Source organism: Rhinatrema bivittatum, chromosome 8, assembly GCF_901001135.1.
Source record: "Rhinatrema bivittatum chromosome 8, aRhiBiv1.1, whole genome shotgun sequence".
In the NCBI taxonomy this organism is placed as follows: domain Eukaryota; kingdom Metazoa; phylum Chordata; class Amphibia; order Gymnophiona; family Rhinatrematidae; genus Rhinatrema; species Rhinatrema bivittatum.
The window spans coordinates 174,290,065-174,302,638 of record NC_042622.1 but is presented as its reverse complement, the minus strand read 5'-3'; positions in this window follow the sequence as shown (position 1 = coordinate 174,302,638).

The window sequence follows — 12,574 nt, the reverse complement described above, 5'->3', positions numbered from 1 at the left end:
CCTTATCATTTTGGTCGCCCTTCTCTCACTTTCTCCAGTGAACTATATCTTTTTTGAGATGCAGTGACCAGAACTGCACACAGTATTTAAGATGTGGTCTCACTATGGAGCAATACAGAGGCTTTATGACATCCATCATTTTATTTGCTTTTCCCTTCTTAATAATTCCTAGCATTCGGTTTTCTTTTTTGATCGCCACAGCACACTGAGCCGATGATTTCAATGTATTATCTGCTCTGACGCCTAGATCTCTTTCCTGGATGGTAACTCCTAAAACAGATCCTAACATCATGAAACTGCAGCAAGGGTTATTTTTACCTATATGCATCACCTTGCACTTGTCCACATTAAATTTCATCTGCCATATGAAGCCCAATCTTCCAGTCTTACAAGGTCCTCCTGCAATTTATCACAATCCGCTTGAGATTTAACTACTCTACATAATTTTGTGTCATCCGCAAATTTGATCATGACACTCGTCGTACCCCTTTCCAGATCATTTATACATATATATATATATATATATATATATATATATAAAAAAGCACTGGTCCAAGTACAGATCCCTGAGGCACTCCACTATTTACCTTTTTCCACTGTGAAAACAGACCATTTAATCCTACTCTGTTTCCTGTCTTTTAACCAGTTTGCAATCCACAAAAGGACATCGCCTCCTATCCCATGACTTTTTAGTTTTCTTAGAAACCTCTCATGAGGGACTTTGTCAAACACCTTCTGAAAATCCAAATACACCACATCTACCTGTTCACCTTTGTCTACATGTTTAGTCACCCTTTCAAAAAAATGTGGATTTGTGAGGCAAGACTTTCCTTGGGTAAATCCATGTTGGCTGTGTCCCATTAAACCATGTCTATCTAAATGTTTTGTGATTTTATTCTTTATAACAGTTTCCCAGCACTGAAGTCAAGCTCACTGGTCTATAGTTTCCTGGATCACCCCTGGAGCCCTTTTTAAATATCGGGGTTACATTGGCCATCTTCCAATCTTCAGGTACATTGGATGATTTTAATGATAGTTTACCAATTAATTGAAACAGGTCTGAAATTTCATTTTTTAGTTCTTTTAGAACCCTGGGGTGTATACCATCCGGTCCAGGCAATCTACTTCTCTTCAATTTGTCAGTCTGGCCTACTACATCTTCCAGATTCACCATGATTTGGTTCAGTTCATCTGAATCGTCACCCTTGAAAACTGTTTACGGAATGTGTATCTCCTCAACATCCTCTTCAGTAAACCCTGAAGCAAAGATTTTGCTTAGTCTTTCCATGATGACCTTATCTTCCCTAAGTGCCCCTTTAATTCCTCGTTCATCCAGCGGTCCAACTGACTCCCTCTGAGGTTTTCTGCTTCGGATATATTTTTTAAAGCTTTTATTATTAGTTTTTGTCTCTATAGCCAAATTCTTTTCAAATTCTCTCTTAGCCTGTCTTATCAATGTCTTACATTTAATTTGCCAATGCTTACTTTTATCCTATTTTCTTCTGTTGGATCCTTCTTCCAGTTTTTGAATGAAGGTCTTTTGGCTAAAATAGGCTCTTTCACCTCACTTTTTAGCCATGCCGGTAATCGTTTGACCTTCCTTCCACCTTTCTTAGGGGCCGATGTAATAAGACCCATGGCAAAACAGGCGCTAGTTATGAGCGCGGGTTTTGATCACTGCGCACGTCTGAAGTTGGCGCTTCCGCGGGATGTAAAAAAAATAAATTATGCATATGATTTGCACACAGAAATCCGCACATATACAGGAAATTTTGCATACCTAAGGGCCTATGTAATAAGTGGCCACAAAAACCCATGCCTATCATCCATGCATAAAAGTGAGCGAGCGAACAGGTCTCCCTATTAAGTGAAAGTATGACTCTGCAAAGTATTTTTAATATTTCAAAATAACTGTGCTGCAGAAACATAGCAAATATTTTCATGGATGCTAATTCACACTGGCAAAGCAGCGAGATTGGTGCCCAACTGAGCACCTATCTGAATGCTCGGGTGCTAACACATGCATTCAGCCGGGAGCAAATATGTGAATATGGATGCTCTGGTGCCCAGAAAGGCGCCTAGCAAATGTTGCCACTCAGACACTGAACTGGATGCTTACTTGATCGCGAATCTATATGTCGGTTGTCCAGAAAGGCGCCTAGCTAATCTTGCCGCTCAGGTACTGAGCTAGGTGCTTACTTGGTCGCGAATCTATACAATCGGGCACCCAAAAAAACGCCTAGCTAAGCTGGCCACACGGATGCCAAGATAGGTGTTCTCTTGCACTGAGGACAAGACTCCCAGGGCTACTGATCAGGAGGGGTTAGGCTGGCCATCAAAGTTGGTGATTCAATTATTAGAAATGTAGATACCAGGGTGGCTGGTGGACGTGAGGACTGGCTGGTAACTTGCCTGCCTGGTGCGAAGGTGGCAGATCTCACGCGGAAGGCCTCACGGGGAAGACTCATCTGCATACTGCTCCCAGCAGTATGCAGATGAGTTAGGGTTAGGCTGGCCATCAAAGTTGATGATTCAGTTATTAGAAATGTAGATACCAGGGTGGCTGGTGGACGTGAGGACCGCCTGGTAATTTGCCTGCCTGGTGCGAAGGTGGCAGACCTCACGCGGAAGGCTCATCTGCATACTGCTCCCGGCATCCCCCGGGAGAGGAGTCCAGAGGTCACCGCGAGCGATCCAGGGATTGACTTCCACAGCCCAGCTTCCAGAGGCCCCGCAAGGTTTGCAGTAGAGGAGGACCGGAAGGCTCATCTGCATACTGCTCCCGGCATCCCCCGGGAGGGGAGTCCAGATGTCACCGCGAGCGATCCAGGGATTGACTTCCACAGCCCAGCTTCCAGAGGCCCCACAAGGTTTGCAGTAGAGGAGGACCGGAAGGCTCATCTGCATACTGCTCCCGGCATCCCCCAGGAGGGGAGTCCAGAGGTCACCGCGAGCGATCTAGGGATTGACTTCCACAGCCCAGCTTCCAGAGGCCCCGCAAGGTTTGCAGTAGAGGAGGACCGGAAGGCTCATCTGCATACTGCTCCCGGCATCCCCCGGGAGAGGAGTCCAGAGGTCACCGCGAGCGATCCAGGGATTGACTTCCACAGGGAGTAGATGTGACTCGGTTATTTTCACTTTCGAATAATAGAAGGACTAGGGGGCATTCCATGAAGTTAGCTAGTAGCACATTTAAGACTGATCGGAGAAAATTCTTTTTCACTCAACGCACAATAAAGCTCTGGAATTTGTTGCCAGAGGATGTGGTTAGTGCAGTTAGTGTAGCTGGGTTCAAAAAAGGTTTGGATAAGTTCTTGGAGGAGAAGTCCATTAATGGCTATTAATCAATTTTACTTAGGGAATAGCCACTGCTATTAATTGCATCAGTAGCATGGGATCTTCTTAGTATTTGGGTAATTGCCAGGTTCTTGTGGCCTGGTTTTGGCCTCTATTGGAAACAGGATGCTGGGCTTGATGGACCCTTGGTCTGACCCAGCATGGCAATTTCTTATGTTCTTATGTCACCTAGATAGGATTATAGACAGTGATGGGGAGGAGCCGGCTGTCGTGGTACATGAGGGCACCAACGAAAATGGAAAATGTGGGAGAGAGTTTCTGGAAGCCAAATTTAGTATTTTAGGTAGAAAGCTGAAATCCAGAACCTCCAGGGTGGCATTCTCTGAAATGCTTCCTGTTCCACTTGCAGGTCCCCAGAGGCAGGCAGAGCTCCAGAGTTTCAATGTGTGGCTGAGACGATGATGCAGGGAAGAGGGATTCAGTTTTGTATGGAACTGGGAGGAAGGGGGAGACTTTTCTGAAAGGATGGGATTCTCCTTAACCAGAGTGGAACCAAGCTGCTGGCACTAACTTTTAAAAAGGAGATAGAGCAGCTTTTAAACTAGAACAAGGGGAAAGCCGACAATCACTCAGCAGTGCATGGTTCGGAGGAATGTATCCTAGAAGGATACTAGTGAAACAGGAGAGTTAGGGCATCCCAACAGAGAGGTTCCAATAAAAGCAAATGTAGTCCATCTGGCTATATGTAAAAAAATCACCTGAGTTAAAGATTTCCAAATTATCCCTATCAGCTGAAAAAAGGTTGTTAATACAAACAAAAAACATACTTCGAAATGTCTGTATGCCAATGCCAGAAGTCTAAAAAGTAAGATAGGAGAGTTAGTGTGTTGTTACGCCCGTCAGTCGTAGACGGCTGTGACCACTTCTGCTCACCTCTTTCTTCACTTCCCTGACTCCATGGGGTAGATTGGCAGCCTCTGCTAGCTACCTACGACCTGCTTACCGCTTCCAAGCCTCCCGGGTCGGCACAAACACCGCCAACCGCCATCTTGCCATCAGGCCTATCTAGGCGCACGCGCGCGCACACAGGCCGGTCTTATCCACATCATAGCGGGAACCTCGAGTGCGTCCCCTCCCGATGACATCAGGATCTGTGGATATTTAAACCTGCTGGCCCTCTCTGAAGACGATTTGGCAAAGAGTCTCATCCTTGCTATTTCCGCCTCGCTTCCTGAGGACCCCACGTTCCAGATTCCAGTTCCGACGTGGACGACTCAGGTACCCGCTCCTCGAGGGCCTCTCTCTCGTCCTGGCTATCTGCTCTTCAGAGGGCCTGATGCCTGGAACTCCGTCTGCTCCGTTCCCCAGGGCTTCCTGGAACCAACTTGCTCTTTTGTGAGTACTCCGCTCTGCGGATCACTTCCTACCTACCAAGTGCCTATCGGGTATACCCCGTGCTGCGGGCCATTACCACTTCCACCTTGGGCCTCGCCGGTGCTCCTCGCTCTGCGGGCCGCTGTCAAATCTTCTGAGGACTTCATCTGCATATTCTACCCTGCGGGCGTTTACCATCTCTACCGAGGACATCATTGGTGTACCCCACCCGCGGGCCACTACCATCTCTATCAAGACCTCTTCGGTGTACCCCGCTTCATGGGCCATTACCATCGCTACCAGAGAGATCTCCGTTGTACCCGCTTCACGGACTACTACCAGCGCTATGGAGGTATTCCCTCAGGGCACTACCTATCCCATCGACCCTGTGTGACCATCTCTCTCTGGCACCCCCTGCTCCACGGGTAGTGCTTCTATCTCTTTAATAAAGACTCTATTCATGCTGTGCCTTCCTTAGCTGGACCTAGCCTCCCGACAGTGAGGCTCACGGGGCTCCTCCCCGTGGGCGGTAACACCTCTCACTTCAGCCCAGGGTTCACACGCCATCTGATATCTCAGAATCCTAACAAGTATATAGCAGTAAATGATGAGATTGACATAATTGGTATCACAGAGACCTGGTGGAAGGAGGATAACCAATGGGACAGTGATATATCAGGGTACAAATTGTATCGCAATGATAGGGAATATCATCTTGGTAGGAGTATGGCACTTTATGTCCAGGAGGGTATCAGTAGAATCTATATGGATAGAAATCCCATGTGTATTGGGTAAGAGTATAGTGATAGGAGTATACTACCGTCCATCTGGACAAAATGGTCAGACAGATGATGAATTGCTAAGAGAAATCAAGGAAGCTAACCACTTTGGCAGTGCAGTAATAAGGGGAGATTTCAATTACCTCAATATTGACTGGGTAATTGTAACATCAGGACATGCTAGAGACATAAAGTTCCTGGATGTAATAAATGACTGCTTCATTTATTTATTTTATTTATTTATTTAGAGGTTTCTTATATACCGAGGCACGTTTGCAAAACATCACCTCGGTTCACAATGTAACATAAATTAGCAACAGGCTTTACAATAATAACATTAACAGGTAGGGATTAACAAGGGCAGGGGAGAATAATACGAGAAATATATACAAATGTACAAGTTGATATTAACAAGTAGGTTAAATAAGCAATAAGGATGATTGGGGGGGAAGAAGAGGAGGGAACCTAGAGTAAAGATGGGGGGGAAGGAGAGGGGTGGGGGGTGTAGAATGGGCGAGGGTCAGAAGGGTGGGGAGAGGGTCAGATGGGGTAGGGAGAGAAAAAAAGAAGGTGAGAGGGTCAAATGAGCGGTCGGTAGGTGGTCAAATGGACGGTGATGTCGAATCTATGTGGGGAGTCAGTTTATTAGTCAGGATACGCTAGTTTGAACAGCCATGTTTTAAGATTGTGCTTAAATGTTTTGTGGCAAGGTTCCTGGCGTAGTTGGGAAGGCATTTTGTTCCAGTGGGAGGTTCCAGGAACCAACAAGAGAGGGAACTTTTTTAGATTTAATTATTAGTGGAATGCAGGATTTGGTGAGAGAGGTAACGGTGGTGGGGGCACTTGGCAATAGTGATCATAACATGATCAAATTTAAACTAATAACTGGAAGGGGACAATAAGTAAATCTACAGCTCTAACACTACATTTTCAAAAGGGAAACTGATAAAATGAGGAAAATAGAAAAAAACTGAAAGGTGCAGGCATGGACATTGTTTAAAAATACAATCCTAGACGTGCAGTCCAGATGGATTCCATGCATTAAGAAAGGTGGAAGGAAGGCAAAATGATTACCGGCATGGTTAAAAGGTGAGGTGAAAGAGGCTATTTTAGCCAAAAAAACATCCTTCAAAAATTTGAAGGATCCATCTCAAGAAAATAGGAAAAAGCATAAGTATTGTCAAGTAAAGTGTAAAACATTGATAAGAGAGGCAAAGAGAGAATTTGAAATGAAGTTGGCCGTAGAGGCAAGAACTCATAATAAAAACTTTAAAAAATATATCCGAAGCAAGAAACCTGTAAGGGAGTCGGTTGGACTGTTAGATGACCGAGGGGTTAAAGGGGCTCTTAGGGAAGATAAGGCCATTGCAGAAAGGCTAAATGAATTATTTGCTTCTGTGTTTACTAATGAGGATGATGGGGAGATACGAGTTCCGGAGATGGTTTTCAAGGGTGATGAGTCAGATGAACTGAACCAAATCACTGTGAACCTGGAAGATGTAGTAGCCACAATTAAGCTCTGGAATTTGTTGCCAGAGGATGTGGTTAGTGCATTTAGTGTAGCTGGGTTTAAAAAAGGTTTGGATAAGTTCTTGGAGGAGAAGTCCATTAACTGCTACTAATCAAGTTGACTTAGGGAATGGCCTCTGCTATTACTGGCATCAGTAGCATGGAATCTTCTTAGTGTTTGGGTACTTGCCAGGTTCTTATGGCCTGGATTGGCCACTGTTGGAAGCAGGATGCTGGGCTTGATGCACCCTTGGTCTGACCCAGTATGGCATATTCTTGTTTTTATCTTCTTATAGGTGCTCAGCTAGGTGGTTTTCAGGATGCTCGGATGACGACACAGGCCCCCCTGAGTCGGCGCTGACACTTGTACCCTGACCATGGCGGTAAAAAACCTACATTAAAAAGCCCGCACTAGCATTTCACAGCTCCCTGCATTGCCTATAATTAGCTAATCGCCTCCTTTGCATGCCTTTAGCATGAATTCGCCCAGGAAAAACCATGGGTCTGTAAGCATGATCGTAAGCGCTGTTTTTCCCGCACACAAAACCCTTATTACATCCCCATGTAGGACTTTGTGCGGGAAAATGCGCATATAAATGCACGTACATCCGCGCACAAACCCACGGCAGCTTCAGCACACCTTATTCCATCAGCCCCTTAATGCATGTAATACATCTGGTCTCTGCTTCTAAGATGATACTTTTTTTAACAATGTCCATGCCTGTTGCACACTCAATCTTTGTAGCAGCACCTTTCAGTTTTTTTGTTTTTTAACTATTTTTCTCATTTTATCAAAGTTTCCCTTTTGGAAATTTAGTGCTAGAGCCATAGATTTACTTTCTGTCTCCCTTCCAGTCATTAATTCAAATTTGATCATATTATGATCACTATTGCCAAGCAGCCCCACCACCGTTACCTCTCTCATCGAATCCTGTGCTCCACTGAGAATTAGATCTAAAATTGCTCCCTCACTTGTCAGTTCCTGAATCAATTGCTCGATAAAACTGTCATTTATTCCATCCAGGAACTTTATCTCTTAGCATGTCTTGATGTTTCACTTACCTATCAACTGACTCACCTTCATCTACAAGTTTATTTATACCTTCAATAAAATTGAATAGATTTGTACGGCAAGACTTTGCTTTGCTAAAACCATGTTGATTCTTCACCATTATGTCATATCTATCTATATAGCCAGTAATTTTGTTATTAAGAATAGGTTCTACCATTTTGCCTGGTATTGACATCAGACTCTCCAGTCTATTATTTTCCAGCTCATTCCTGGAGCCCTTTTTAAAAATTAACATCACATTGGCCACTTTCCAGTTTTTAGGTATTGTGGCTGTTTAAAATAATAATTTATAGATTGCTAGTAAAAGACTGCAATTTCATGTTTCAGTTCTTTCAGGACACTGGATACATGTTGCGGCGACCAGCCACAGGTTCCGTGGCCGGCTGCCCTCATCTTCTCACCGCGGCCCTGTTGGCTTTCCTTGGCTGCGCAGCACTGCAGGGACGCCGTCGCCCACCTCCAGGCCCTATCTTGCGGCCCATTCAACGCCGTCGATTCCTCTCCTTGTCGGGGACTTCCCTAGCACGCGTGCCTCTCCCAAGATTTAAAGGGGTCGCAGCACGCTAGGACTGCCGGGCCTCCTCGGATGATGTCATCCTCTCAGCCCTATTTAAGGCAAGCTCTGACAGCCAGAGCTTGCCTTTGCAACTGGTTCCCTCCTTAGTTGTCTTGGCTCTTTCAAGCTGTTTCCAGTGACTATTTCCTCGCCTGACTGCTGCCCGAACCTGAACTCTGCCTGTTCAACGACCATGCCTAACTGCTGCCCGAACCTGAACTCTGCCTGTTCAACGACCACACCTGATCGCCACCTGGTACCTGACCTCTGCCTTTTTGACTATCCACGGACTGACCACTGATAGTGACCCCTGCTTTGGCTGACACTGACCTTGAGCCTCACACTACATTCAGAGACTCTGTTCTGGTCTTCTCTGGTTCCAGACTATCGAACCTGAACAGCGACCACACACCTTGATCGTGGTGGGCACACCTCTGAATTTTCTCTCAAGGAGATCCTGCAAGACCTACCTAAGACCAGGCGGCCTGGGTAACCAAGGGCTCAACCCGAAGGAACTCCAGGTTGCTAGTGATGAAGCTCCAGTTAACCTCTGTCTCCTCTTGTGCTCCGTTTCCTGGTGGTAATTAATCTAGAAGGTTGGAGTTCCTATTGAACTATACTCGACATTTAAATTTCCAATTCCTGATTTCCGCAAGGTTGTAGGGGAAGACTCCTATCGAACCTTAAAGAAATATTTTCTTGAAATATTACAGTTTGAGGCAGGAAAAATTCCCTCTATAAATAAGATGTTTCTTCTATATGTTGCTAATAAAGAGAGAATATCTCAAGTCCAACGCCCTGAAGCTATTGCTAATTTAACTCAATTCCTTGAGGTTTCCACTGCAGAGATTTACGATCACTTGACTCTTCTTGTTTCTTTCATCTCAGAACAAGAACTTAGGGACGTAATGAAGAGATACTTTTAAAAATATTTCTGTACCTTTTTATGGGCAGATTATATGTATCTTTCCAAAACAAAGATGTAAATTCCTTATTCTCCGACTTCAGATTACTTCCTTAGGGTTTTTCTTTGTATTAAGGTACCCTTATAAATGTATAATTCATTCCCAGAATGGATGTTTTGTATTCTTTCTTCCTGAGCAACTTAAATCCTTTATTAACTCCTGGAGAATATTGTTTTCCTCTCCTGGGAAAAGTTAGCTCCAGTGTAGATCCATGATACAAGGTAGCCGATCACACGTTAAGCCTGTTTCTTTGTATTTTTGATTCCTCTAATCTCCCATTATTAGGACCCCTACATGTGAATTGAATTTCCTCTTGGAAAAATGACTTATTAATAGGCCTTCATTTTCCTGTAATGTTTTTCAATTTTCTTTTTCTGATAAGTCATTTTTGTTTTGTGGAAGTAAGGTAATGTCCTGCTTTAATTGTTGAAACTAATAAAAAGAAAAGAAAAGCCATTTGTTAAATTATTTTAGAAATTCAGAGTGCCTCACTTAAGAGCAGCAGTGCTGGTGAGATCTCCTTGGTAAGAAATGGAGAGAACACTACTAGACACAGTAGGAAGATAAATTCGCAGTCTGGAAAATATAAACCCTCCCTTTCAAAATTATCACCAAATGTACTACAATTGTTCTGTTCTTAACTATCAAATTCATATTTGCTGCAAGTGGCAAGACGGCTTCTGCTATAATAAGGATACTGATCTATGGGAGTATTTTCCAAAACTGTCCCAGTTTTATTTAAAAAAAACAAAACAAAACATAGATATTGGAGTTTGAAGTAGAATCCAAGAAAATGGAGGTCAGATCCAAGTCCTCATGTTCTCTTTTCTTCATTTTTTTCCCCTTGAAATCAACAATTGTTTAGTTATCCGGACATATTGATGGAAAGAAAGGCTGTTAATTTAGGAAGTACGTATTTCCAACTTTATTTGAGGGCACTGATGTTCCTTACGTGTTGCTTTCATTTATGTGGACAGAAGGTGCTCGTCTATGGTTCGTCTTGCTTTTTGTGTGCGCTGGCTCCTTGGGCATGATCGTTTCTTTCGGGTGTTCGTGCCAGTCCAGTGCAGATGACATCTTTCTCTTCCACTTGAGTGTACATGTGAAATACTGCATGATATGGGAAGCATAGAACTGTCTTAACAAATAAAGGATGCAGAAAATTTTTAAAGACCATTTAAACATGCATGTAGAAAAAAAAAAATACCCACACCCAAAAACAGCATGCGGCAGAAAACGTCTTCACGCACAGAACAGGCAGAGATGGTCTGAGTGATAGTCAATTAAGTTAAAAGGACTCCTGTGATTACTGAAAACAGAGAAACACTTCCCCTGAGGAAGCCAGTCAAGCAAAATAAATGCCAGCTGATGAGGAAAAAATAATCCCTTCAGAAGCTAGGGACCTCCAGCTCCAACAATCCTGATTACCTGCACAGGGACCAGGAGCTGCAGCGAACTCCCCTCTGGCTCTGCATTTCAAAACCAAACGAGCCCAAAGGGCAAGGACAGGAGCACATCAGCAAACTACAGGAAATCCCCTACCTGCTAATACATGTAAAGCTGCGGTTAATCTCCCACTATCCAGATTCAGGGACACCCTATTGCTAAATAGAGCTTTACTGTTGTGATGAGAACTCGCAGCCTTGGTCATAGGCCCTGTTATACCGGAGAGGCACAGATTCCACCCTTGTCGGGCCACATCTCAGCTATTTCTTAGTAAAGCAACAATAAAGGAAGGTTGGAAACCCAATTACTCTGTTTAGGGTTCAGCAACGCTCTACCTCCACCTATGGGTTTCTCATGTCCTAGCACCAGAAACAGGACAAGATGACACATAAGGACTGTAAAGAATGCGCAGTCTACCCAGAATCATTCCTGGTGCCTACTGTTTAGATCTCAGTTGATCGCTGGTTTTCCTTTCACTTACTCACAACTAGGATACTCTGTGGTTACCCCAACTTTTCTTGGACTCTGTTTTTGCTTTTGTGTCCAAAACAAATAGAAGGTTAGGAATTATTTGGAACGTAATAGAGAACAAAACTGGGAATATAATAATGCCTTTGTATCAATCCATGATGCAGCCACACCTTGAGTACTGAGTGCAATTATGGTCACTGCACCTCAAACATTCAGAGCAGAACTAAAAAAATGTTCAGAGAAAGGCAACCAAAATGATGAGGATGGATTTGCTCCTTTATGAAGGAAGGCTAAAACGAGTTAGGGCTCTTTAGCTTTGAGAAGTGGGGATATTGTAGACAGGCCTGGTGTGACTGGGTGTGCATACCGTGCATTTGCATGGAGCGACACACCCGGGGAGGCAGTGGGCCAGTGGCAGCAGGAGAGACTGCGGGCCGCTGACGGAGCCTAACCAGCTGGCAGCCGAAGGAGAGGCCCCTCTTCCTATGCATCACATATAGACTCTCACAGGCGCTCACACACACACACAATGTATCTGTGAGAATAAGGGAAAGACAGCCCGTGTATGTTAGAGAGGGAGTGTGAGAGAATGAATGTGTTATTGTGTGTGTGCATGAGAGTAGAAAACATTTGTGTGGCCCTCCCTCCTCCAATTCATGACAATCTCAGGGTGACTGGAAATCAGATTCCAGGTATGGAGAGCAGATTTTTTAATCCTTATTAGTTTTAATTATTGGGTGTCATTTGATGATTCTGCTCTTTTGAAATATTTATTTTCTTGGGGGGGGGGCGGGCGGATGAATAGAACATTTTTAATTGGATTTTTTATTCATCAGATTTTTGAAATTTTTTTTTGGTGTTGGAGAAATTTTCGATATTCTATTAATTAACTGGTTTGAAATATTATTTTTATGAATATGACATAAAACAATCATACAATCATAATAGTATAATTTCTTGATTTTATTTAAGGTTTTATGAAGAATGGTAATGTTTCTGTTTTTCCATTGTTGCTCTGCAGGTAGAGACTGGCTTGTTGTGGGTTTCAGTTCAGGTCTTCTCAGCACAGTTTCTGTTTATTCTTTCTGATCTCTTTATTCTGTAT